At 47.5% G+C, this 27,572-nt stretch overlaps 1 protein-coding gene across 1 annotated transcript in view; it reads left to right on the top strand.

Moving 5' to 3' along the window:
- Nucleotides 1-27,572, top strand: part of Bcr (BCR activator of RhoGEF and GTPase) — a 125,803-nt gene that overhangs the window by 1,435 nt on the left and 96,796 nt on the right. The gene's annotated exons all lie outside the window — the stretch shown is intronic.

Below are 27,572 nucleotides of genomic sequence, written 5' to 3' on the forward strand. Positions count from 1 at the left end.
CCCCTTCCTCCTGAAGGCACATGGGATGGGGGTGGGGGGGATATAGGGGAATGGCTGGTGGCTTGCTCTCTTGGTTATAAATCTAGTGCAGGTGGATTTTGCGGAGGTACCAGGACAGTAAACTCAGCGTCATCTTGATCGGCCACCTAAGAGCATCTCCTTTGAGTGGGGTGTTAAGTGCGGGTTCCCCAGAACCTGCCTCCTGGGTGTTCTGGTCTTGAGGTGGTTATGTGACACGACAGGGGAACCCAAGAGGTGCAAGCTGCTTCGAGGTCTTAGATGTGTCCCACTCGCTTGTGAGCAAGTGAGAGCAGGAGAAGGCAGGGAGTAGAAGAAAGTTAAGGGGAAATCTGAGGTGGGAGGCCAGTGAGAAGCAAAAAGTTGAAGATTCTATATGGGGCTAACGCCTTCCTAAATGTGTCTGGCTTGGATAGGTTTCACCCATCCTTAACACATCGGTAGATTCCTCCGTCCGCTGCCACTGGTTTTATCTGTCTGTCATTCTTGTCCATTTTGTGCCGCTGGGGTTCAAACCCAGAGCCTTACACACTTGGGGCATGCTTACACCACTGAGTTACATCTCTAGACCCCACCTTCTTTTCTGGGTCCTCCAGGGTGCCTCCTCGTTTTTCCTAAGGATGAGTACTCAAACAGGGGCTTCTAATCCATCGTCTGACACCAGCCAGAAGATGAAACAGTAACTTCTTTGCTGGCCCACAGGCACGGTTGGATATGTGTGGTTAGTGGGACTAGGTTTTGATGTTGAGGTCCAGGCAGAATTTTCAGTTGGAGTAAGGTGGGAGGGGTGCCGGCGGGCATAGATTTGGGGGTGTACAGCTGTCAGGAGTTTCTGGGAGCCTTTGCCTCTGTTGGGCTGATCTGGTCTTTTGCTTCAGTGATTTTTTTTTTCCCCCTCTGCTGATGGAGTTGCACGTGCCTCATTTGTCAGAATCCTCTTGAAAAAGTGAGGCTATTTTTGGCTCTATTAAGCTGCCTTTTTGTGCTCAGCGTTCTGTCCTGCTTAGGTACTTCCACTCGCTGATCTTCCATCTCGCTTGCCGGTGGCGTTGTGTGGCTGGACCCACCTGCCTGTACCCTGGTCCAGCTGCGTTCCCTGTCTCGGATGGAGGAATGACTCCTTCAGGACTCAGAAGTTTGTTCTGTAAGGCATATCAAACAGCTCCTTCCAGGCCTGGAGGATTGCCCAGTAATTACTGGTCACCAGCCATGTCCAGGCAGCTGTGTGTGGTAAGGTGAACTCACTTGAGCTGGCCTTTGGAGCTGTGGTGATTGGGGTCATTGTTAATAATGAAGAACATGAAAGGCATTCATGGAGACCTATTCTCTTGCTGCTAGGGAACTCTGAGTTTCCAAAAAGGTGAGCATAGCCTTTCCTACACCTAGGAAATGGCCCAGGTATGGAGACGGCTGTATTGCCCTCCACATAAAAATCAGACCCAGTGTAAGTCAGAGCAGGTAAAAGTAGGATTGAGAAGGAAGTAGGGGTCTCAGAGGATTATGGGAAATGGCTTCGAAGTTAATTTCCTATTTTAGAACTTTCTGGATCTCTCTTCCACTATCCCAAAGCCCCACATTCTCTCTTACATTTTTTTTCCCTCTGAAGCATTCTGTTGTGTCTTTTTGAGATAGGGTCTCCTCCCCTTGAAGCTCCATCTAGCCCAAAACTTGTTATGCCGACCAGTGCTGGCCTCCAGTTTACAGGTGAACTCCTGTCTCCCAAGTGCAGGGGTTACAGGCATGCACCACATCTGTCTCCCTAAGAAACAACCCCTCCCATCTCTTTCTTTCTATGTACTTTTGAGCCAGGGTCTTACTATGTTGCCCTGGCTACCCTGGCTTTGTAGACCAGGCTAGCCTCTCAATCACAAAGATCCACCTGTCTCCTCTTCCTGAGGGCTGGGATTAAAAGCGTGTTCCGACGTGCGAAGTGTCCTCAGTCCCTTTTAATAATTAAGATGGAACAACGCGAGCTAAAAGAGCCAAGGGCTGAGGTGTGGCTTAGTGGTGATGTGAAACTCCCTGTTCTTCTCCGGTACCACAAGAAACAGACAGCAAGTAGGTGAGAGCGCTCATATGCAGGGCTTACATTATTTCTTGGACCATTTTGTACCAGTTAACATTTTCATCACGCTTCAAGGTTTACAGCAAAAATGAATGGGCGGTATAGAGATTGCTCATATACCCTGTGTCTCCAAACCCACTTCCAGTGTTGCCAGCATCCTCCACTAAAGGGGGGTACATTTGTGACCATTCAGAAACTACCATAGACACATCATTATCACCCACAGTGCATGGTTTATATTAGGGCTATCTCTTAGTGTTGTACACTGTGTGCGTTTAGTTCTTTTTGGCTCGGACTCGCCCAGCCGTTTTAGCCCAAACGTTTAAACTGTGTGCTGAGCATTCGTTTGTCTCGTATGGGAGGGAATAGAGTCCCTGCCGCTGCTCAGCCGTCTGCCTCTGTTAGGGCTACGTAGTGATGCTCTGGGACCTACTGGCCTAAAAGGAACAACACGGAAAATTACAGTGTATGCATGTATGGGGGTGGAGGGAGGGCACGTTAATGTTCTGTTGTGGCGGGCACCGTGGCCCAGCTCTTGTAACCCTCAAGTCCCTTTGGGTGAGTTTCGAGGGATGGTAAAGGAGGGAGCTGGAACCATCATCACTCAGTGCTCTATGCTGATCGCCATGACAAGGTCCTTCACGCAGGATCTCTCATGAGCTTTTCCATCACCTGGTGCCGGGATGTCCACCGACAGATAAGCGGGAACCAAGAGGTGGCAAAAGCTGAAACCTCACACGCTCCAGCCTCGTGGTACCAGGCCCTGTTCTTCCTGGTGCCTCCATCTGAAGATTATAACTGGGGGGTGTTTGGGGTCCATTGTGCCTTCACACCTATGAGGGTGAAAACAGATAGCCATGAACCCTTCTGTATGCAGAACCCTTCCCAAGGTCCTGTGTAGGCTACAGAGGAGAAATGGCCTTTGCCTGCTGGGGATGATGCGTATATCCATGCTTAGAGGGAAGAGAGATTGGGACATGCACAGCTTTCTTGGTGTATCAGCGAAGTCCAGCAGCCAAAGGTGTGGAGCTGTTTGTCCGCCTTCAGTGACTCTGGAGTTTTTATGTATTTGGGAGGGGACAGTGTTAAGGCAGGGTCTCACGCTGGGCTTGGTGGCATACGCCTTTAATGTCCAGGCTGGCCCTAAACTCCTGAGCTCAAGCAGTCATCTTCCAAGTCGCTGGTACTATTGGCACTCAGGAGGCAGAGGCAGGCAGATCTCTGTGAGTTTGAGGCCAGCCTGGTGTACAAAGAGAGTTCCAGGACGGCCAGGGCTACAAGAGAGAAACCCTGACTCAAACAACAACAATAACAAAAGACAAGGTCTCACTATATAGCCTAGGCTGGCTTTGAACTCCTTATCTTCCTCTACTTCTCTGATGGGATTATAGATTTGTTTTAACTGAAAGGATACACATGATAGAAAACGTACCCATTCATTTAGGGGATCAGAAGTGGGATTGTAAGTTTGAGGCCAACCAGAGTTACATAAAGAGAGCTTATCTCAAAAAAAATTTTTTTAACCTTTTTTTTTTTTTTTTTAATTTAAAGAAATAGAAATAGAAAGCATTTATCAAAGGGAAAGCAAGACCAAGAATAAAAGGGGGCTAGTGAGCCAAGGGAAATCATGTGCCCATAGCTGGACTCTCTGTTAGCTTGACACAGGGTCCGCCTGTGTAGCCCTGACCGGCAGTGAAGACCAGACTGGGCCTCCAGCTCAGCCATCTGCCTGCTTTTGCCTGTCAGGTGCTGGAGTAAGATAGGCATGCACCACCAGGGGAAAAAAAAAATTTAAAGTGACAAACAGAAAATATTTACCTTCTTAGTCTGTTTTGACCATTTTTTGAGCATGCAGTTCCGTGACACCGAGTACGTTCCCATTGTACACCTGTCATGACCACGGAAATCCTGTCCCTGTTAGAGAGACAGTGCATTCTGCTCCCAGTACGTGACAACCCCACTTTCTATGAAGTTGAAGGCACACATTGAAGGTGACTCACATTGGCACAGTCACACGCTATTTGTCTTTTTCACGACTGGCTTATTTCTTGGTTTTTACCCACCTTATAGCACGAACTCAAGTTGTTCATCTCTCTATTTATCTATATTTGATAATATATCTGGCCCTGAACTCCTCGTTCATATATATAATATTATATATGTGAGATTGCGTGTCTTACTGTGTTGCCCAGGCTGGCCCTGAACTCCTCGTTCATATATATAATATTATATATGTGAGATTGCGTGTCTTACTGTGTTGCCCAGGCTGGCCCTGAACTCCTCGTTCATATATATAATATTATATATGTGAGATTGCGTGTCTTACTGTGTTGCCCAGGCTGGCCCTGATCTCCTTTCTGTCTGTCTGTCTGTCTTTATATGATTTAAAATCACACACAAACACACACACACACACACACACACACACACACACACACACACACACACACAGAGAGAGAGATTGAGAGATTGATTTAAGGTCTTACCATGTTGCCCAGGCTGGCCCTAAACCCCTGAGCTCAAGCTTGTACTGTTGATGGACCTCACCATGCAAGACCCTTCCCTTCTTTAGATCTGAGGGAGGGATATATAATTCAAACATCTACCCCTTCCCTCCCCGTAACGTATTATAGGTGTGCCCCTTGTGTGGGGGCGACGGTTTGGTTTTGGGTTTTCTGGGGCTCCGGCCCAGGGGTTTTCATGCTGAGCCTGTGCTCTCCTTCCAAGCTACTTCTCAGTTCCTGTGTTTCTCCATGGCTCTCACTGTGTTGTCATCTTTCTGTTGAGCACTGTCCCTTACCCTTTGGGCTCTTGTATTGGTGCCTGAGTGACCCCTTACTGTCTTTTCTCTTGGGTGATTGACCGGAAGGTAACTAACTGGTTTGAGTGGGTAACTGTGGACCATCAGCGGTCATAGAGGCCTTTTGTTGGCTCAGTCCTGGCCTGTTTAGACCAAAGCCCATGACTGCCTCCGGATAGAGTGCAGGCTTCCTTTGAGCAGAGGTAGAGTTAGGGTGATCCAACAGGTAAAAAGACTATAATATTTTATAAGCACTCGCTGGCTCTGGCAGGCTGAGGTTTGGGGAACAAACAGAATGAAGTATTCTGAAACTCTTCATTAAAGGAGCAGAGAGGGCTGTTGAGTTGCCTGGGATGGGGGAACAGGCCTGCCCTGTGAATCTCTGATTAGTTTTTGCCTTTGGCTTTAGGAGCCATGTCTCCTCATTGGTTGAGAGTCCTATAGCTTGGAAGGTCTGTGTGTGTGACTGCAGCCTCCACTAGGACGAGGAGTCCTAGCCTAACAGCCAGGCGTCTGCTGAACCTACTTGATCTAGCAGTGCCGGGCCCAGGCTGCAGCTTCCTCCTGTGGGTTGGGAGGGCTGTGTTCAGAGTGAACCAGTAGGTGTATGAGAAGTGTCCTCAACTTGTTAAGTAGCAGGTTCAAGATTTGGCTAAGGTGGTATTTTTGTGTGAAGGCTTAAGGTGAATAGTGCATTAATTAAAGCCCCGGGAGTTCCTCATCCTGCTGATATAATACAGTGGCTTCAAGGAGATGTGGTTTTCTTTGAAAAACGTAGTCATTTTAGTTGGAATAGGTTATTGTAACCTGTTTTATTATTTTTAGGGTAAAATACACATAATAAAATGTGCAGTTTCAATCTCTGAGAAGTTAATCAGAAATCAAACCCAGGATATTGTGTGAGTAAGGTAAACAACTCTGTGGCCGAGCAGATCTGGCCAGTGGCTTATTGTACAACCATCCCCAGCCGTCATCTACAATACTTTTTTGGGGGCATGAGGGGTCTGAGACTGACGGAGGAGGCCGTTGCTAAGCACGGGTTCTAGCCCTGACCCATACCTCCTGTCCTCTTTTTCCACCTGTTTCTCCTTCTAAACAGAAGCTGTATCCATTTGAACATTACTTTATTCTCCTTTACCTCCAGTTCCTGGCAGCCAGGATTCTACCTTTTGTCTCTGGGGACTTGCTTATCCCCGGTATCTTAGGTAAATGGAATCCTATACTATTTGTCCAGTGTCTAGTGTCCCTAATTTAAGTATGGCTTCCTTCACTCCCTAGCCGACCTACCGGCCCTTCACAGGTGTGTTTTCTTTAGGAAAACACCTGTTGCTGGTGGTTTTCCTGTTTCCCTAGCCCTCCCACCCACAGTGGCTCAGTGTGTTAATCAGCAGTCAGCTAATGCTGTTACATAACAAAATACCCCAGGCTGGGGTAGACAAAACAACAAAGTGTATTTTCTCACACCGCTGGAGGCGGATGTGAGTAAGGTGCTCAAAGAATTCCCTCCAAGGCCTGTCTCCCTGCAGTTGCTTGCTACCTTTTCGTTCTTTTTCTTTTCTTTTCTTTCTGTGTGTGTGTGTGTGTCTTTTCAAGACAGGGTTTCTCTGTGTAGCCTTGGCTGTCCCAGACTCGCTTTGTAGACCAGGCTGGCCTCGTGAGCCACCACGCCCGGAGACCTTTTAAATGCCTTTCAGTGATGTTTTCTTTCTGGCAGCTCTGGACGGCTGAACTTATCTTTCTTAGAAAGACAGCAGACTGCTGAAATGACCCCATAGTTTAGTAATTTTTTTTCTTAAGCTTTTGAGATTAATGATATAATGACACCATTTTCCCTGTCCCCTCCTTCATTTTAAGCCCTCCCATGGACACCCCCCCATCATACTCTCATTCACACTTGTGTGTGTGTGTGTGTGTGTGTGTGTGTGTGTGTATTCCTAAATACATACAACCTGCTTATGTTGTATGATGTTACGTGCATGCATGTTTTCAGGGCTGACCGTTTGGTATTGGATAAGCCATTGGTCTGCTCTTTCCTGGGGAAGACTATTTCTCATGCTCTCGGCATTCCTTAATTGCCTATAGTTCTTTGTCTAAGGTTGAGACCTCTGGTCTCCCCCACCCCCAAGCCCATCCACATTATAACATGTCTATATGTTGTTGACCTTGTTAGGCTCTTGTTTTGGCAGCCATGTTGGTGAGACTTTGTGGGTGTAGCTTCTGATGTTTCCAGGAGCCACAGTCTCACAGCAAAGTCCTTGATCCTGTAGCTCCCTGAACCTTAGATGCAGGAATGTGTTGCGGACCGAGGGACACACGTCTGTATTTTGATTGGTTATGGTTTTCTGTAACGGCATCTGTCTGGCTGTTGGAAAAATAGCTTTCCTTGATGGAGGATGAGGACTAGGCCCTGGAGAAGAGTCAATTCGCTAGTTTCTTAAAAGTCTGAGGAACTGAGGGTCAGGACTTCATACAGAATTTGTGAGGTGCAGGGTTCAAGTCCACAGAGGAAATTTGTCATAGCAAAGAGAAATGATGCGCAGACTGGCTTCCAATAGCAAAGTTATAGGACTAATTCGAGTAAGTGTGCAGGCCTGGGGATCAGTTCAGTGCTTGCCTACTGTGCAGAAGGGCGAGGGCTCAATCCTCGTTATCACAGAAACCAGGCATGCCTGTGAGGTCCGTGCTCAGGAAGTAGATAGAGGTAGGAGGACTAGAAACTCAAGATCATCTTTGACTATCTAGCAAGTTCAAGATCAGCCCGTCAGGAAAAAGAAAATAAAGCTCTGTGTAGTATCAGGCAATGGGTGGTGTGAGCCATCACCGAGCCAAGGGGTCAGGAAAGCCACAAGCTAATGCTTCATGAGCCGCACATCCCTGTTCACTTAATTGTTGACCAGACAGGTCATCATTGTTGGAGGTCCTGTCTGTTGAGCTATAGTTTCTTTTTCTTCCTTTTTTGTTTTTGGTGTTGTTTTGTTTTGTTGTTTTTAGTTTTGAGACAGGGTTTCTCTGTGTAGCCTTGCCTGTCCTGGACTCCCACTGTAGACCAGCCTGACCTCGAACTCACAAGAGATAAGGCTGCCTCTCCCTCCCTGAGTGCTGGGATTACAGGAGTGTCCCACTGCTCCTGGCTTAGTTTTCTTTTTACTTTTCCTTCTCCTTCTGTCTTTGTGTCTGTTTCTTTGTTTTAGAGACAGAGTCTTACTATGTAGCCTGGGCTGGACAGTGCTTTACCGCTGATCTAAATCTGTCCTTAGAACTATTACTTTTACTTTGAGAAGCAGTAACAGTAATTTCATTATAACTTTTCACTGGGTCCTCACCCCATGCCTCCTCCTGTCCCTGCCGCCCCAGCACTGGGACTGGAAGCCTGTGTCTCCTATGCTCGCTCCTTTGTGTAGGTGCTGGAGAGTGAATGAAGCCTGCATGTGTGCAAAGCGTTAATGTACCCTCTTCCCCAGCCCCCTGAAATCGTTATTAGCACAGCCTTTTCCACACGTCTCTGTTTACCTTGATTTACACGTCTCCCAAGGCAGCCAGCCGCCCTCTCCCTATTCAGAAACTCAAGGGTATTTCTTGAACACCGGGTACATACCTGGAAGTGTCCTCTGAGAAATTCTCTTGCTTTTCTTCGTGAATTTGGTCAAAGACTTTTTTTTTTTTTTTAACCTACATGGGCGGCTGTACCCACTTTTTAAAACCAACCAAGAGAACCCCAAACCCTTCATGGTACCGACACGTTTTTCTGTGTGTGTCTTTCTTTAACTGTGTGTTAGCCCTAGTCTCCTGTTAATCCTGAGTCTGACTGGCTCCTTTCTTTAAGGGGACAAGAGCCTTAAGACAAAGGCAGAACATGCCCTACTTCTCTGTCCTATGGCATGTGCCATACTCGGGGTCCTCACATAGAGCTTGTCCGGTTTTTCTGTGTCTCAGGCACCATGCGTGTGACAAAAGTGAAATGAGGCTCCGTCTTTTTTATTTTTTTATTTTTAAAAATTTTAAATGTTAGCGTATTTTACCTTTACATGTGTGTGTATATCACATGCATGTTGGTGCCTGCAGAGGCTAGAAGAAAGCATCAGGTCCCCTGTAACTGGAGTTGCAAATTATTGTGAGCTACCATGTATGTGTGGGCCGAGAGTTGAACCTTAGTTCTCTGGAAGAATAGCAAGTGCCCTTGACCCCTGAGCCATCTCTCCAGCCATGCGGCTCCATCTTTAAGGTTTTGGTTTGCTTAGACCCTTCTGTGCTCGCCAACCTCCCCCCCCTTAATCCCATCTAATAAGTAGTGGATTCTCTGGGGTCTAATGATGCGGCTTCCTTTAGGAATGAAACTGCTTCAGCCTTGGAGACGACCTGGCTGTTATGTTTTTCTCCTCTGCTGACTGACTGTTGAGCCTCCCCTGCTCAGCTCTAGAGCTCTCTTGGGTCCTGCTAATCTAGTGTCTTGGATTCTGGCTCTTGCTGCTGTGCCCTGAGAGCTTATGGTGCCCAAGGGAAGAGAGAGCAGCTAGCCAGTGCTTAAAGGAGCCTGCCTATGCTGGAGCTGGGAGACTCAGATGCTATTTACAAAATAAATACGATTTCTTTGGAGGCAGTTTCATGGGCCCTTGGACCATCCTCGTGAAGTGGCTATGGCGAGATCGTTATCATAATTGCATACTGTTGAGGGTGAGTTAGGCCTACACAGACACCTAGGATATAACCTGGCTAAGGTCAAGGCATTTGTGAAGGAGCTGAGTGGCGCTGTTAGTCACACACGACACGACTCCTGGGGTGTAAGGCACCTTGATCAGTTGCCTGACCAGAGTAGGCCCTCCCTGCAAATCTTTTTAGTTTGGTAGGAAAACGGTGCTTGCCGTAAACCTGTTGCTACCATGGAAACATCTGGTCACGGCTTTCAGGAAGATTTGAAGGCATGAGCCACTCCGAGACATCATTCGTCTTCTCTTATTTTACAGATTTCCAGAGAAAGAGGTTCCTTCCTCTCCTCACTTCTCATTCCCTCTCTTCCCTCCCACCCTCCTTTCTCTTTTTTTGTAGTGCAGGGCATCCCTTACGTCCCCAGTATACCAAGTATACACCACTGAGGTGTATATATATCCCAGCCCATTCTGATTCCCAGGTGATGAACCGGCGTTACGTAATAAGGGTGGAACCCTTGTGACTGAGGTAAGTGCCCTCTTAAAAGAGACCTCAGAGAGCCAGCCAGCCCCCTTATTCCTTCTGCCATGTGAGGATGAAGCAGGAAGCTTAAGCATGACGCAGAACCTTAGTAGACATGGTCCCCAGTGGACTTCCAGTGTCCAAAATGGCGAGGAAGTAAGTTTTGGTTGTCAACGAATAAGCTGTCGAGTGGATGGCATCGTTATGGGAACCCGATGGGACTAGGTATGCTTCTCAGCCCGGTATGCTTTTCTGCTTTGTGACTCCTAAATCAAAGCCAAATGTGTCATTTGGGGTCAGGCCTCAAACATATCAGACCAGAAGACTAAAGCCCCATACCAGCATCAGCAGAGCCCAGCACAGAATGAGCCTCCTGGGATAGAGTGGCCTTCTTTGAACCACCTGGCCTTGTGACTTTGGGGGCCTTGTAAGTTGGGATTTGGTAAAACACCAAGACATTCCCTTCTTCTACCAGGGACCCCTTCTGCCAGTTTGTAGAGGGAAAGCTTTGAGCCATTCAAATAAGATGATTACGAGGCTTTCATTCATTTATTGATACTTATTTAAGTGCGTGCATGCATGCTCATGCATGTACGTGACGTGTATATGTTAGAGGACATGTCTGCAGAGCCATTCTCTCTTACTGCCTTGTAGGACCAGGAGCTAGGGATCAAACTCAGGCCAACTGTCACAATTAGCTTCAGCTGTCAAACTTGACACAAACCTGGAGTCGCCTGGGGAGAGGGGTCCCTCAGCTGAAGAACGGCCTCCATCAGACTGTGTCACATCTGAGGCGTTTTTTTCTTTTGCTATTTGATGTAAGAGGGCCCAGCACACCATGGGCACTGCCATCCATAGGTGGGTGAGCCTGATCTGTACAAGAATGCTAGCTAGCTTAAGGGGCCGGAGAGATGGCAGCTAAGAGCACTGACTGCTCTTCCTGAGGACCCAGGTTCAATCCCCAGCACCCACATGGCAGCTCACAACTGTCTGTAACTCCAGTTCCAGGGGCTCTGACACCCTCACACCAATGCCCATAAAAATTACACATAGTAAAAAAAAAAGAAAGAAAGAAAGAAAAGAAAGTGCGAGGTGTGGTGGTGCATTCTTGTAATCCCAGCACTCAGGAGGCAGAGGCAGGTGGATCTCTGTGAGTTCGAAGCCAGCCTGGTCTACAAAGTGAGTCCAGGACAGTCAGGGCGACACAGAGAAACCCTGTCTTCAAAACAGAACAAGACATAAAGAACGCCTGAATGCCAGCTTAACAAGCCAGAGAGCAAGCTTTTGCACAGCTTTCCTCCTCGGTTCTGCTTCATGCTCCTGCCTCGAGTCCCTTACTTGACAATGCACTGGGACTTGTAAGATGACATGAACACTGTATTCGGTTATGATGTTCATCACAGTAACAGAACATCGGGTCTGCATGCAAGCACCTCTGCCCGCTGAACCATCTTCCAACCCTATTGTGAGGCCTTTACATAGGAAGTCAATAGTCTAGTAGCTATAGACTGCCTTACTTTAGCAAGCTGCCAGGGGTCGGGAGAAGTTACGTTGCTGATGCTCTGGCGTAGCCGGGTGTGGTCTGTATGGACCACTGCTGTATACTGTAGCAGACTATCGAGGCAGCCTGAATTTTCTCTTGTCTCTGTGACGTCACGGCGCCCAGGAGCCAGACAAGTTGTGTGTGTGATGTTCATGTAGAGACTTGGGAGCATTTGGACCGGCTCAGCCTCCGGTGAGGACCAGTGTCTTTGGCTTCTAGCCCCATACAGCTGCCACTGTCTAGGGTCTTCCATTCCTGTGTGGCCTTCACTACTTGGGAGACTGGGGTAACTGGACCTTCAGCAGATCTGGAGATTTTGTTTTCTTGTGTTCATCTGTTTTCCCTCCCTGCCCCTCAAGAAGCCTTCTGCTTCGAAACCTAAAAAAAATGAGAGACCCATCCTGTTAGGTGCTTGGGATGAGGATGGAAAAGGTGTGACTGCCTTTTCCTGGCTCCTGCCTTCTGTAGGCACAGCTCTGCTCTTTGCCAGGTGTGTCTTCATTCTGGTTTTTTTTTTTTTTTCCCACTCTCCCCTTCTCCCCTTTATTGAAATATAATTTACTGTTTGAAAGGATATAGTTCAATGACTTTGGGGTAATAGTCACAGGTCTAACTTGGAGACACTTTGGTTACCTCAAAAGGAAACCTTAAGTTAAAACCCTACTCTCCACCCCAGTGTCTGGTTCCAGGATGTGTACCACACCTGGCTCTGAGCTTTTTTCTTTCTTTCTTTCTTTCTTTCTTTCTTTCTTTTTCAGTCTATGTAGATTTGCTGTTTGTGGGTAGAATCATAGCACGTGTGGCTCTCTGGGTCTGGCGCATTTGCTTAGGATGCAGTATTTGCGGTGTGTCATGTCCAAACACGGCCAGACCTGCTTTCTTTCGTGTGACCTGTTAAGATCCCAGAGATTGTTTTTGTAAACGGATCGTCAGGCCCTTTCTGGTTTCCCAGCTATGCTGAATAGAACCCTTGAGGTGCTCACACTGGCTCACAGGGAGACCCAGTCAGCATCCCAAGAGGGCCGTGAGTGGAAGTTGTGGTGGGGAAGGTGGAGGCTTTTCTCCCTTGTGGCTTTGCGAGGAGGCCCTGGGGCACAGGTTACTGGAAACCACGTGGTGGCTGACTGAGTTTGTTTAGGTCATCAGGGAAGGGGCCAAGCCCTTAGCTTGGTGACTTAATTAAGAGTCTTCGGCGGCCTGCGCAGAACCTGCTGGTTCTGGGTCCTTCCTTGGGCACGGTCTGTGGCTTATGGCTTCTTTTATCCACATCCCAGCCTTTTCTCCTTTTGCCTCTCTCCCCCCCTCACCCCTTCCTGTGTTGAGTGATGGGACTCAGAACTAGAACTGTGCTCCCCAGCTAAGTTGTGCTCCTGGTTCTAGCCCTCGTCCCCTTTAACTGTAGTAAATTATCCGTGATGTAACAGCTGCCATTCTCCCTCGCTTTCAGTGTCCACAGCTGCCTGGCATCAGACTGAGGCAAAACAGAACTGGAAGTGTTACACAACAAGTGTTTGTTTCTCTCTGTCCTAGGCTGGTGGTTCCAGATCACGGGGCAAGAACAGTTAGGGTCTTGGTAAAGAACCCTTCTTGCTTGGGGCTGGCGGGATGGCTCGGTGGATAACGCGCTTGCTGTGCAAGTCAGATGACCTGTGTTTGACCCCTAGAACTCACATAAAGGTGGGAGGAGAGAACTGACCCTACAAAGTTGTCCTCTGAGCAGGGCAGTGGTGGCGCACACCTGTAATCCCAGCACTCGGGAGGCAGCAGCAAGCGGATCTTTTTGAGTTCGAGGCCAGCCTGGTCTACAAAGAGAGTCCAGGACGGCTAGGGCTACACAGAGAAAACCTGTTTCAAAAAACTAAAAAAAAAAAAAAAAAAGTTGTCCTCTGACTTCTACATGTGTGCCATGGTACACACCCCTCCCCAACATCATAGACAGTAGTAACACATACAGATCATTTTTTAAAACATGCCTGGTTGATATCTGGTGGTCTCCTTGTGACTTCATGTATCTCTCTAGCCTCTCTTTGTATAAGGGTGCACTAATCTGATCACTTCCTAAAGACCTCACCTCTTGAGACTGTCACATTGTGGGTGATGAGCCTACTATAGATTTCAGGGGGACACAGGCCAAAACAACTACCTGTACGCTATTGTAGCTACCACCACCATCCAGCTCTAGGACTCCTGTATACTCCCACACCAAAGTACTGCTGTCCTTAAGCAACAGCTCCCAGCCTTCCTCCAGGGAATAGCAACCACCATCCCACTTTTGAACCCTGTGAGCCACCATCCCTTTTTGAACCCTGTGAGCCACCATCCCACCTTTGAACTCTGTGAGCTTGCTGTCTGTGTACACTATGTAAGTGCAGTCACACAGTTTGGCCTTTTGTGTCTGCCTTATCATGTCGCACCTTGTCGCGAGCAGCAAGCTCTGAAGAGGCTGGAATGACCAAGGAGGGCAGGCTGTACTTTATATAATTCCCCTGCGTTTTGCAGGAATGCCCCCCCTCCCAGGGATTCAGGGGTGGGCAGGGACACCCCTCCCTCACATGTGTGTCATGAAGTTTTAAGAGAAAAGACTTATAATATTTTTCAGTTTCCCATCACTACAACCATATACCAGACACAGTCTGCTTACTTACGTAGTTAGTTTAAGGGAGCTTCTTTCTGGTTCCTGTTCCTTGGAGACTCAGGTCTTAAGATGGGGCTGGTGGGTTTGGACCTCTGGTGAAGGTGATGTGTCGTGACCAAAACAGGAATCAGAGTGTGCGCCTGGGCAGTCTTAACCATGTTCCAAGGGAGAAAGTGGAAACGTCATGTCCCGACCCTGGAGTCCAGAGAAAGAAAGGCTAAGGTCCCAGAATCTGCTTCAAAGGCATTTCCTAAATGGACTAAGGACTTCTCACTGGGCCTAACCTTTCAAAGGTCCCAGCTCTTCCAAATACTGCCATGGAGCCTTTAGGATATATTACCATATTCAGAGCACAGTGGGGCTCCAAACTACACACCCAGCTCAAGCTGGCGACTGCCCATGTCTGCCTCCCCATCCCACGCTGACTGAACTCATTTGCTTCAGCACATTCAAAGCACTGTTCTTTTTTGCCCAAATAGTAGACTTCACAGTAGAAAACATTTCATGGTTTTCCTTTCTCTTTCAGGAGCATAAGTAAAAGGTGCCTTTGCTTGGGTTTGGAGGCCAGGACGTGTTACCTGAAATTAAGTTCACAGGTGCTTTAGTAACCAGCGAAGTTAAACCTCCATAGAAGGGGAAGCCCATCCCAGGAGCCCAGCCAGTTCTCTAGCCATCCCCCTCAGCCATCATGGCCCCTTTCTCTTCCTTGTTATATTAAAATACACAAAATATAAAATTTACTATCTCAACCCTTTCCCACAGACAGCTCATTAGTGTTAAATCTTAGGGGTTCTTGTTTGTTTGTTTGTTTGTTTGTTTTAAGATGCAGCGTAGGTGGGAAAACCCTGATCTGGTCCCCAGGAAAGGTTTGTCCTCCCTTGATGTCCCGGGATGCAGCAAGACAGTTTGGATTCAGTCCTTAGCTTGGATGTGAGGAGCTTGCAGGCCAGGCAAGAAACAGGTTCCCAAAAGCCTTTGGGACTCTGAGGAGACGTCCGTGGTTTGTAACAGAGGAAGGGTGTGGAGAGGAAAATGGCCCAGGCCGAGAGTTTCGTGTGGCAGCCCTTCAGAGGGGTGGACAGCACTCAAAGAGTGTGGCTTCTCGGGGCTCTTAATTCTTGGGCCTGGGATGCTTAGGCCCAGGTCTGTGAGGCATGAGACTGAGAGAGGAGAAGGAAGAGGGCGGCAGTGAGATCAGAACTAGGCTGAGGAGGATAGAACCCCAGGAAAGTCATGCCGGCTGTCATGTGCTGTCACACTGGCAGGCCACTATAGACAGAGGAGTTGAAGGGTCTCTCTGGTAATGGATCCCTGAGGCTGGTTGTGGCTGAGTAGATAAAATGGAATGCAATGAGCTGGCTTGATTGCTCGTAGCGAACCTGGCCTCAGAGTGATCAAGGTTGGTGTCTGGTGCCCTGGACCTCCCAGCTGCCCGATGGGCTTGTTTGTGGGACCTTGCGTGGGGAGACCTTGTTGATTGTCAGCTTGTCATGGGACCGTCTGATGGACCATCACAATCCTGGAGCAACTCTGAGGTGACAGTAGAATTTTCACCCGAATAAATAATTGTTAGCGTAAGCCTCATTTTTCCGTCCTGTGCATTTATTCAGTGCCCAGATGGTGGGGCGAGTGAGGTGTTGGGAAGGGGTTTGAGAGGATCCAAAAAGGAGGCTCTAATGGGTGAGGCTCTGAGGAAGCATGGGAGACTTGGTTTGGACATGGTGTCCTGCTTTCGCCAGCCCTAAACCCTGTGGTTTATTCATCCTGCTGAGCATGTTCTCTGAGGTTCCAGAAACTGTCAAGGAAGTCTGGGATGGCTTAATGGGCTGAGACTAGATCAGCAGCTCTCTGGAGAGACACCTGGTCCTGACCACTCAGGAAGTTGGGGGGGGGGTCTTTTTGTAGAAGCATTTGCTGATTTTGGGGGGCTGGGCAGCTAGGTCCCCAGAACATTGGCAAGGGGCCAGTTCCTGATTCTGTGAGTAGAAACCATTTGAATTGGTTGCTGGGACACAGCGGTCAGAAGATGGCCACCACAGCCAAGGTGCACTGCCTCCCACTGCCCGGGGCTGGGGGGAGGGGAGGGGACAGGGGACAGGGCAGCAGACCTGAGATGAGAGAGGATGTTGGTTTCCTTCTTTTCTTTCTCTCTGCCCTCAAAGCCCTGAACTTTCAAAGTAATTCCTATGGAAGGGGGGAGGCCCTTTGTGTTTACGGACTGGATCCCTGGTTGGGGGGACACCACCACTTCTCCCTTCCTACTCTAGCATCTGGTGGCTTCTCTGTTGCTCATGCTTGGACTGGACGCATGTTCCTGCTTCAAGAGCACAGAGCTGGGCAGGTGACTTCTGGGTGGTCCTCTAGACTCTGTCTTTGGCCCCTCCCTTTCCAGATCATTTTCTTTGAAGCTCAGAGCTGGCTGCAGGGCTTCTTAAGGGATGCCCTGGGCCGTGGTTCGTTTGGAGATGGGCTGGTGATGAGGGGGCATTCATTTGATCAGGTCCTCCTACAGATCGCCATGGTAACGCATGATGCTTTGGAGCTTGATTCTTAACTTGCTGTTTATGGAAGTGTCCAGGCCTTGGGAAGTTATAATCTCCTCCTGGCTTGGGGCTAATTAGCACAACAAATCGAGTAGCTATGGGAGATGTGGACATTTGGCCCAATTGAGACCTACGGCATTAGATCCCTATGCTGGCTGTCTCTCCAGGGTTCTTCCGTCTCTGCCTCCCTCCCCCTGTACTCCCTCACACCCATACTCACAGTGTGGTCACCCCCAAAGTGGTTGACTGATGATGTTGTTGTCATTGTTACTGTATGTCTTAATGCCACAGTTCTAGGAACAGTATAGCTAGGTTCACTTGCCCGGTGTCTGCCTAGGCTTGAAGGCAGAGAGTGCAGGCTAACACTCTCATCTGGGGATTGGGGTCCTTTTCCAAGCTCAGTTAAGTTGTTGCCAGGGTTCAGTTCTTGGTAGTTATGGGACTGAGGCCTTCGTGCTCTTGCTGGCTGGGGATTGCTCTAGTAGGTTCTCTTCTTCACGAGCAGTTTCATACAAGACGCTTTGCTTTCCTTTCCCCAGTGCGTCTGGGTGTTTTGAAAAGTTCTTTTGAGTGATTACTCCATAGCCAGTGTTTCTAACTCTTCTACCCCTGAGAGTCCATAGGCACTGTACATCTTTAAAAGGTGGGCTTGTAGAGGAGGAAACAGGTTTACTGTTTTTACTTTGACCTTATACGGTGGCGCATGCTAGTCCCAGAACATGGGAGGCAAATGCAGCAAAGTCAGGAGTTCGAGGCCAGTCTGAGCTACATGAAACTGTCTCACAATAAAAGGGGGGGGGGTTGAGTAAAATAAGGATAACATTGTTATTTTTGAGACAGTATTGGGAGAACATTATTTTCAAGACAATATCAGCAGAAGATATTAGCAATAAGAAGCTTCTCTGATGAGGGTTGAATGATGCTCTCTTCTGTGCGTTATGTTACTTTAACAGAATAATAGTAGTGGTTAGTAGTAGGTTTTTCTATCACTAAGCCCATAACCTATCTAGTCTCAAGTTCTTGGCCAGCTTAGCAGTGTCATGTATGGGCTCCATCTTACAGAGTGAGCTTTAACATTTAAAAAAAAAAAAAAAAAAGGTATTGGTTATTCCCATAACATTTGTGCCACTATTGCACCATCTTGCAAGAAAGTCTCTGGTAGGTTGAAGGGTCTGTAGCTGGGTGAGATTGATGATTACATTCTTCCTCCTGCAGCATGCAAAGTACCTCCCAACCCCGTGAGTGTTAGTCGGTAGGGCTGAAGCTTCTAGTTGGGCGCCAGCTTGATTTTTCTGTGCTTGATGACATAAGTGAGCAGTGCCTTCAGCAGTAGGAACTTGTAAACAAGATATGAAGAGTAGTCCAATAGGCCTGTGATGTCTGGGGGCTAGCGAGTCCATGAGACCCCCTTTACCAATGAGTCAACAAGATGTAATCCATTTCTGGCACCAGAGGTTTTACTTGGTGGCATAAGATACCTAGTTGGAGCCAGGCGCTGTGGCGCATGCCTGTAATCCCAGCCCTCAGGGAGGCAGAGGCAGATGGATCTCTGTGAGTTCGAGGCCAGCCTGGTCTACAAAGAGAGTCCTGGACAGCCAAGGCTACACAGAGAAACCCTGTCTCAAAAAGATACCTAGTTGGGACATTGTCTCCCCCATTATATGGTGGCTCCGTTTATGTTCCTTTCACGTATGTATGTGTTTTAAGAAGCTTCTACAGCAGTAGGTCTACATGTGACCTTTTTGTTTGCTTTTTCTAGACAGGCTCTCACTATATAGCTAGCCCTGGATGTCCCAGAACTCACTATGGAGACCAGGCTATCCTTAAACTCACAGCAATCTGCCTGCCTCTGCCTCCCGAATGCTGGCATAAGAGGCGTGCGGCACTATGCCTGGCTCCGGGAGGCTGTCCAAGAGACCTTTAGTGTTAGCTGGCTCTATTCATAGTCCCTCCTTTATCCTGCCCTTCCAGTCTGTCTCCATTTCATCCTTCTATTCTAGTTTCTCCTTTATCTCTTTATAACACTGTACTCTATGATCCTCCGCTCCCCCCGATTCCTAACCTCTGTGGTTATTCAGAGTGAAACATACATATCTAAAGTTAAAAGCTAAAAGAGAAACCATGCAATATTTGTCTTTTGGGGTCTAAGTTACTCCACTCGGGATAATTGTTTCTAATTCCATCCATTTACCTGTAAATTTCATTTTTTTTTTCTCCTAATAGCTGAATAATACTCCACTGTAAATGTACCACATTTTCATTATCTATTCGTCAGCTGATAGACAGCTAGGTTGTTTCCAGTTTCTGGCTATTATGAATAAAGGAAGGATTATGAATAATTTCTCTGTAGTAAGATGTCAGCTCCAAATGGATCAAGGACCTTAAGGCAGACCAGACACACTCAATCTGATAGAAGATAAAAGGAGGAATAACTTTGAAGTCCCTGACACAGGAGAAGACATTCTAAACAGGACACCAATAGCATAGGCACTAAGGCCAATAGTTAATAAATGGAACATCAGCTGGGCTTGATGGCGCACGCCTTTAATCCCAGCACTTGGGAGTCAGAGGCAGGTGTATCTCTATGAGTTTGAGGCCAGCCTGGTCTACAGAGTGAGTTCTAGAACAGCTAGAGCTTTACAGAAGGAACATCATGAAACTAAAAAGCATCTGTATAGCAAAGGATAACATAAGTTGAGCAAAGTGCCAGTCTACAGAATGGCAAAAAACAAACAAACAAACAAACAAACAAAACACCTTACCACTTACACATCTGATAAGAGGGTTAATATGTAGAATATATAAAGAACTAAAAAAAACTGAACATCAAGAAAACAACCCAATTCTAAAAACGGAATACAGAACTAAATAGAGAGTTCTCAAAAGATGAGACACAAATACCTGCGGAACATTTTTTTTTTAAATGTTCAGCAAACTTAGCTGTCAGAGAAATGCAGATCAAAACTACTTGGAGATTTTATCTTAGCCCTGCCAAAATTGCCAAGACCAATAAAACAAACGATAACATATGCTGGTGAGGATGTAGGGAAAGTGGAATACTTATTCATTGCTGGTGGGAATGTAGACTTGTACAGTGACTAACGGAAATCAGTGTGGAGTTCCTTAAAAAGCTAAAAATCAAGCTACTGCAAGATCCATCTGTACCACTCTTGGGCATATACCCAAAGTATTCTTTTTGTCAGATTCTACTGGCGCAGTTCCATCAGGTCATGAGAGAGCCTCGCTGGACGAGGCTTGAACCGCTGACAATCCAGTGTTGAGGTATGGGGTTTTTTCTTTCAAAGATGTAAGATTAAGGATGGTAAGGGTGAGCCGGGCGTGGTGGCGCACGCCTTTAATCCCAGCACTCGGGAGGCAGAGGCAGGCGGATCGCTGTGAGTTCAAGACCAGCCTGGTCTACAAAGTGAGTCCAGGATGGCCAAGGCTACACAGAGAAACCCTGTCTCGAAAAACCAAAAAAAAAAAAAAAAAAAAAAAAAAAAAAAAAGGATGGTAAGGGTGGTTGTCCTAGGTTGGGTCAGCCATAACTGTGGACTCTTTGATGACTCTCAGAAATAGTCATACCTCAGCGTTCCTGAGATGCACTAGACCTGTGTGATCTATTTCTTTGGAATGTTCCCTGACGCCATGACCTACGGAAGCCGTGCCTCCTCTGTCGAAGGCACGGTCTTTGATAGGGTGAGAGTTCACTTTCCTCCTTGGTTAGTGTGACGCTTGTGGGTTATGACCCTGGCTCGATTGTAACTGCGTCTGGAAAAGCAGTTTAATTCCTCTTGGGTGCATTGGACAGTGGATCCATTCTGCTGGTTGATATTATTGTTCGTCCTGCCTCTCAGAGGTCCTGCTTGGCTCCAGTGGAAGCTCTGAGAGAGTAGAATGTCATTGGAGAAAAGCGACTACACAAAGGAAAAGAAGCATATGCTAGTGTAGGGCCGCAGTCAGCTGGCAGAAGGATGAGGGTGCTTGCTGGTGGGTTTGCTAGGGACCCCTCTCCCCAGCCCTTTGCAGGAGGACTCACAGCTATCTAGCACATTGTCATATGTTGACGGCTACCCTGGAAACAGGCATGTAGAGCAAGGCCATGCTTGGAAGGAGGCTACCTGGGGCAGTGGCTTGGGAAGGAAGGGAAAGAGAGGTGGACACATTTTCTACCCTGACCAGTCGTCCCTCCCATCGCTGGAGTTCCACCTTATTGCCTCATCATCACGGTGTTGAGAGCCGGCAGTTGAGGAGGTCAGCCGCTTGGGTTGGTGGTTTATAGAGCCGAGACTCACTTGTCCTTTCCCGTTGCCCACCTTGGTGGTGCCATTAGCTGCTCTCTTGATCGGTCGGTCAGTGGTTTATACCCCACAGCTCTCTGAATTCTCATCTGTAAATGACGAAGCTAAACAATAGCGTCTTCAAGATCCAGTTGGTTTTGTGATCACAAATAAAATTATGCTTCTCTGAGTTCCTACCAAATTATGGGAAGTCCCCACTTGGCAGCGTCTTTCCACTGGTCATTCTGCAAGACTCCCTTTGCGTCTGTGTAGATGCAGTGTCTTATGTCTGGGACCGATGACAGGCGAGGAAGTGAGCTCAGGATGCAGATCTATTGGGAACTAGATTTGTCTCTGCTGCCTGTCTTCCCTCCTTGCCTACTGGCCATGCAGATATTTCCTGCAACAGTGTGTCGGTTCAGAAGCCATGCAGGTATTACCAGAAAGCTGGAGGACAAGCTACCAATGTGGGAGTCGGGAGAGAACATTATGGGATGGGGAGGCGGGTGTCTGCCTGGATGGTAGCTAATGGTGTCTGATCGGGGGCTTGGCAGCAGAGTGACAACTTGCATTTGGTCAACCAGAGGAAGCACTGAATGGCATGTGCTTGTGCTAAGGCCAACGCAGAGATGGCTGCACCTGTGTGTCTGTCTGAGCAGTCTGTACACAGTGGGTGCTTTGAACCTATTTACCTCTGCCGCCATTGACTTGTTGCACCTAGTGCAAGTCCCACCTGGGGTTGAAACCCAAGTGCACTCCCTATAGTGGGAAGTTCCCTGTCTGTTTCTTGTTGTATTTTCATGAGGATTTTTTTTTTTCTTTTTTTTTTTGCCGGCTGGAAGAGCGTTGTCTTATGCCTGAGTTGGCTGTGCCTAGAGATGGGCTGGGTGGGTGGGCTGAAGGGCAGGAGGACAGGGAAGAGGAGAGCTGTCTCTGTTTGGCATGCTCGGTGGAAGCCTGCATTTTCCTTTACAATGGCCCATGTGACGGGCTTGGTTAGGGGTATATTTTGACCTTCCCCATTCCATCTGGCTATCTTGTAAGACCCCTCCCTTTACTGGAACTTTGTGCTTGGGTTTGGCCTCATGCCTTAGAATCTAAGCTTGCTGCATTCCTACAGGGAGATAGGGCCTAAAGATGACAAATGCAAGAAGCTTCCACCCAGACCTTGAACTGAACTGGAGTGTTCTTTCTGTCTTTGCCCTATAGTATTGGGATTGGCTAACCTTGTCTGTCTGTGTTTGTTTGTTTGTTTGTTTTTGTTGTTTGTTTGTTTGGTTTTTTGAGACAGGGTTTCTCTGTAACAGCCGTGGCTGTCCTAGATTCACTTTATAAACCAGGCTGGCCTCAAACTCACAGTGATCCACCCACTTCTGCCTCCCAAGTGCTGGGATTAAAGGCGTGCATGAGCCACCACACTGGCTGGCTAACCTTTTCTTAGAGTGGGACAATTAATTTAGTTCTTGTGCCTGAGAGACAAGCTTTAGACCACTCTGCAGGTACTTACAAAAATCACTTAAAATGTAATGATTTCAAAATATGAGCACCATTGTTAGGCGTTGGGCCTCCCAAAGGCAGGCACAGTGGTTGGGCTGGCCTGTGGGTTATACTTCCGACCATGTAGTTTTGTAGCTTCCTAGTTGTTGGTGATTATGAAATAGGTGACAAAATGGTATGTAGGTGTCCCCATCTGTTCAAGAACTTGTAGCTTTCCTTCTTGAGTCCTGAGAGGAAGATAGGGTTGGTTTCCTGTCCTTCGAGGTCTCTTCCCACGAGGAAGTGCCTAGGCTTGACAAAGCTGGGACGGGAGACTGTCGCTTGGCTGCAGCTCCTTTTCTCCCTCGTCTTGCTGCTTCTCAGTGCCAACGCTCACCTCCTGAAACAAGTCTGGTCGTGAGTCACGGAAGCTGAGTAAGGAGACACATGGGCATTGCTGATCAGTGTGCAACATGTGCCATGTTATTACTAGTTTGAAGTTCCTCAGAATGTAAGTTTAGAAAATAGTCATTTCAGCTGGCCGTGGTGGCCCACACCTTTAATCCCAGCACTCAGGAGGCAGAGGTGGGTGGATCACTGTGAGTTTGAGGCCAGCCTGCTCTACAACAAGCCTAGCTTGGTTGGGGTTTTTGGTTGATGATATTGTGGTGGGGTTGCGGGGAGTGGGTTTGATGATGCTGATAATAGAACCTTGGGCCTAATGTACATTAAGTACATGTTGTATGACTGGGCTACATTCACGCCCTCCATCTTAATCATTTTTTATTACACTCATTTCTTTGTTTGATTATTTAGTGTGTTTCTGTATATGTGTGTGAGCACATGTCAAACCCAGAAGGCAACTTGAAGGGATCATTCTGTCTCCCCTAGAGATTGAACCTGTGCTATCGACTTAAGCAGCAAGCACCCTTACCCACTGAGCCCTCGCATCCCTCTCCCCACCTTAGTCATTTTTAATACCAGGCTCAGCACCTGATAAGCTAAATATATCCCAACTGAAAAGCGAAAACCATATATCCAGCTTGCCAACCATTGCAGCTTAGCCTAGCCTACTTTAAACGGGCTCAAGATGCATACCTCGGCCTACAGTTGAGCAAAGCCATCTGATGTAGTAAAGTACTGAATATCTCAAGCAATTTTATTTAATGCTGTTATGAACTGAAACACAGAACAGTTCTTTTTAAGTCTAATTTCACACCATTCTACAGTTAAAAAAAAAAAAGGCAGGGTCTGTAATAGATACTTTCCTGTTGCTATGACAGAAGACCCCATGTCCAAGGCAACTTATAAAAGAAAGCACTGTTTGTGACTTGATGGCTCCAAAGGGTTTCGAGTCCGTGACCATCATGGCAAGGAGCGTGGCTGCAGACAGGTAGGCACGGCACCAAAGCAGCAGCTGAGAGCTCACATGTTGAGACCACAGCCACGGAGCAGAAAGAGAGCGGTAATGGCGTGGGCACTGAGCCGTCTAATACTTACATCCTTGTAGGCGTTTCTCTACCTACAGCCTGCTATAACCACTGATTCACTGTTTCTCCGTGTTTTTTTTCTTTTTCTTTTTCTTTTTTCCCAACCTTATATAAATGGAGTCCTGCAGAATGTAGCTTGTTGCATCTGGCTTCCTCACTTAATAGTCATCTACGTGGTGTGTCTTGATAGCGCGTTCCCTTTTGTTAATTAGGACCATGCCATTCTGTGGATGTGAGTAATACTGTCTTGTTCCCTTCTGTTCTGACGGTGGTTATCTTGAGATACATTTTACATATACAACACAGAGTTCATGCATGCAAAGTACCAACGAGTGGTTTTCAGTATAGTTACTCAACCGCACTGTCTGATTCTAGAAGGTTTTTATTGTCCGTAAGATTACCCTTTACCTTCTTGCCCTTGAATGTTTTTAAGACGTATTTATTTTATGTGTACTGTTTTGCTTGTCTGTGTATCTCTGCATCACTTGGGTGCCTGGTGCCTGTGGAAGTCAGAAGAGGGTATCAGATCCTTTGGAACTGGACTTACAGATGGTTACTGGCAGTCACGTGGGTGCTGGGAACAGTACCTGGGTCCTCTGCAAGAGCAGCAAGTGCTCTTAACTGCTGAGCCATCTCTCCAGCCCTTCCTTATCTGCATTCTGTCTCTGTAGTTTTGCCTTTTCTATGCTTGTCAGATAAATGGCCCTAGGTGACTTTTGAGTTGGACTGAGCCTTTTTTAGGTTTCTTGAAGAAGTCAGGCTACACCATATCACTAGGGTGTAGAGGGCAGGGAACACCTGGTTTGCTTTGTTAGTGTGTAAATCTTCCTTGAGGCCTGGGTCCTTTCCTCAAGGCTCGGGTTTGCACCCTTCAGGATACCCAGGAACAAAACCATTTCTTCCTCCCTTCCAACTAGTCTGCCTTGTTTCTTCACTGATGAAGAAAGTGATGGCACCTGTTCTCTGGCCAAGTGCTATGGCAGCTACAAGCTAGACCAAAGTGTGAGCCATTTAGTCACAAGTCAGCTCCTTGTCTGCGGACGGCTTAGAGCTGTGAAGGAGGTAGCTGGCACTGTGTCCAGTGCTAGGCAGGTGCCAGCCCCCAGGGGGACCCGGACTGCCAGTCTGGTGAGCTGGTTTGAACAGCGTGTAGTCTTAGGGGAAGGACATGTTAGAGAGACTTCTAAGACTCTCCTCCTTCTGACATAGTTTTGACCTGTGGATTTGTGTTCCTGAGCCTTGAGGTTCTTCAGTGGGGGCCAGGCTAAAAGGCAGGAGAGTCCCTTCCCCACAAGAACTAGGGTGCAGAGGGTGGCCTCTGCACACAGTGTACCTCATTCTGTCTGAGATCCGTCAAGGGTAAGGTACTCTTGTTTTGTTTTGTTTTTTGAGACAGGGTTTCTCTGTGTAGCCTTGGCTGTCCTGGACTCCCTTTGTAGAGCAGGCTGGCCTCGAACTCACAGCTGTGTGCCTGCCTCTGCCTCCCAAGTGCTGGGATTAAAGGCATGCACCACCACGTCCAGCTGTAAGGTACTCTTAACAGACATACCCCTGAGAGGGAAGGAGTTGCGTCATTACCGAGACTCTGCTTTAAGTTTTACTCAATTTTGGGGGAAATATGTACCTGGGAATGAAACTGAAATTGTTACATTTCTTTGTCTGCAACACCGAAGTCCAAGAGATCACCTTTCCACTCAGGCACATGCTTGGAAGGTTACATGAAATGCGTGATAAAGAACACTTAGCCAGGGGCCTGGAGAGATGGCTCAGTGGTTAAGAGCCCTGGCTGCTCTTCCGGAGGAAGAGTTCAATTCCCAGCACCCACATGGCAGTTCACAAATGTCTGTAGCTCTAGTCCCAGAGCATCTGACATCTTCACACAGACATACATGCAAGCAAAACACTAATGCACATAAAATAATAAATTAAAAAAGAAAAGCACTTAGCCAGGATGTTGGCATACCCGGGACATTCAATAACAGTTATTCTCATTTTATTGGTATCATAGCTGCTAATGTGACAGCAAGCAGCAGAGGATGTTGGCTGCCTCATCAGTTGGCTGGATTTTATTTTATTTTATTTTTTTTAGGGTCCAGAGTAGAAGATGATGAGCTACCCTTTTCCATCAGAGGTAGAAAAGCCCAGATAGTACCCAACACCAAGAAATGGCCTGTTTCCCTCCCACACACCCTGGGACAACTTTGTTCTAGGGATAGTGTCTTCTTGTCAAATACTCATTTTTGAGGACCGTTTTGTGAATGAAATAAGAGACAGCACAGAAAGAGCCTAGCCCCGACCAGCTTACCTCCCCACGTTTTGAGGAGCCAGTATGACCACTGCTGCACCTCTGGTTCTCTCGGCACAGGGTTCTTCTTTTCAGCCCTCGTGTCAGAGAAGACCCACCTTTCTTCAGCTGTCCTTGTGAGTGACGGGTGGTTGAGTATGGGGATGCTTTTTTGGGGATTGGCACCTCATGTTACTGTGTGTGTTTTAGGTGGAATTGGCCAAGCGGGGAACTTGGCACATGTTCCTCTCAGAGCAGAGAAATGAAGTTGTTTCTGGAAACAACCAGTTATCTTTGGCAGATGTTGGGGGAAAGAATGGCTCGGGCCGGTGTTTGTGACTGTGTTGTGCAGGCCTGTGTCAGAAGGGGGTTAAGTGAGGCAAGGCCCTGGGCCTGCCACGGAACTTTATTTACTGCTGGTATTTTTCTTTTAAGACTATGGTAACATGCATCATATGAAACTTCCCATTTGAGTATTTTTGAGGGGCAGTGTTTAGGATTGAGCTTAGGGTTTGACACACAGTAGGCAATACTCTACCACTGAGGTATGTCTCAGCTCTTTTTTCTTTTCCTTTTCTTCATGGTGTCTCACCAAGCCAATCAGGCTGGCCCTTAACCTTTGATCCTCTTTCGCTTAGAGATACAGGCCTGAACTGTTTTAAAAATTATTACATTGATTGAGTGATTGATCGGAGAAGAGCGTTATGTGCACTTACATGGAAGTCAGGGGATACCTTGTGATAACCAAGGGCTTTTTATGGTTAGAACATAGAATTAAACGTGCCGGGACAAGGGACTTTCCTTCTCCATCCACCCCAACAGCCAGACTGAACGATGCAGCATTGTGCGAAGTGAAAGTCAAGGTAGGAAAAGGGGTCCCCATGTGCAGCTCCCAGCACCCGGTAAACCTCCACCAGAAAGCCAGGGTCGAAAAGCTTTGTTCCTGTACACACATCTCCACAGTCCGCACTCAGATCTCAGCATCCTGCTGACTCACAGTGTCCATCATCCAGCCTTTCGCTTGGGCAGCGCTAGGAGCAAAGTCCTTTTCCAATGGATGGAGAGTCAAGAGATGAGACTAGACGTGGACCCAATATCTGTAAAGAACAAGGCTTGCTCTCATTCACTCTCTCCCCTTCCCCCTCCCCCTCATCTTCCTCCTCTCTCTCCTCCTTCTTCTTCTTCCTCCTCTCTCTCCTCCTCCCTCTTCCTCCTCCTCTTCCTCACTCCCCCGCCCCTTTGTTTTTTTGTTTTTGTTTTTTTGTTTTTTTG

Source organism: Acomys russatus, chromosome 11, assembly GCF_903995435.1.
Source record: "Acomys russatus chromosome 11, mAcoRus1.1, whole genome shotgun sequence".
Lineage (NCBI taxonomy): Eukaryota > Metazoa > Chordata > Mammalia > Rodentia > Muridae > Acomys > Acomys russatus.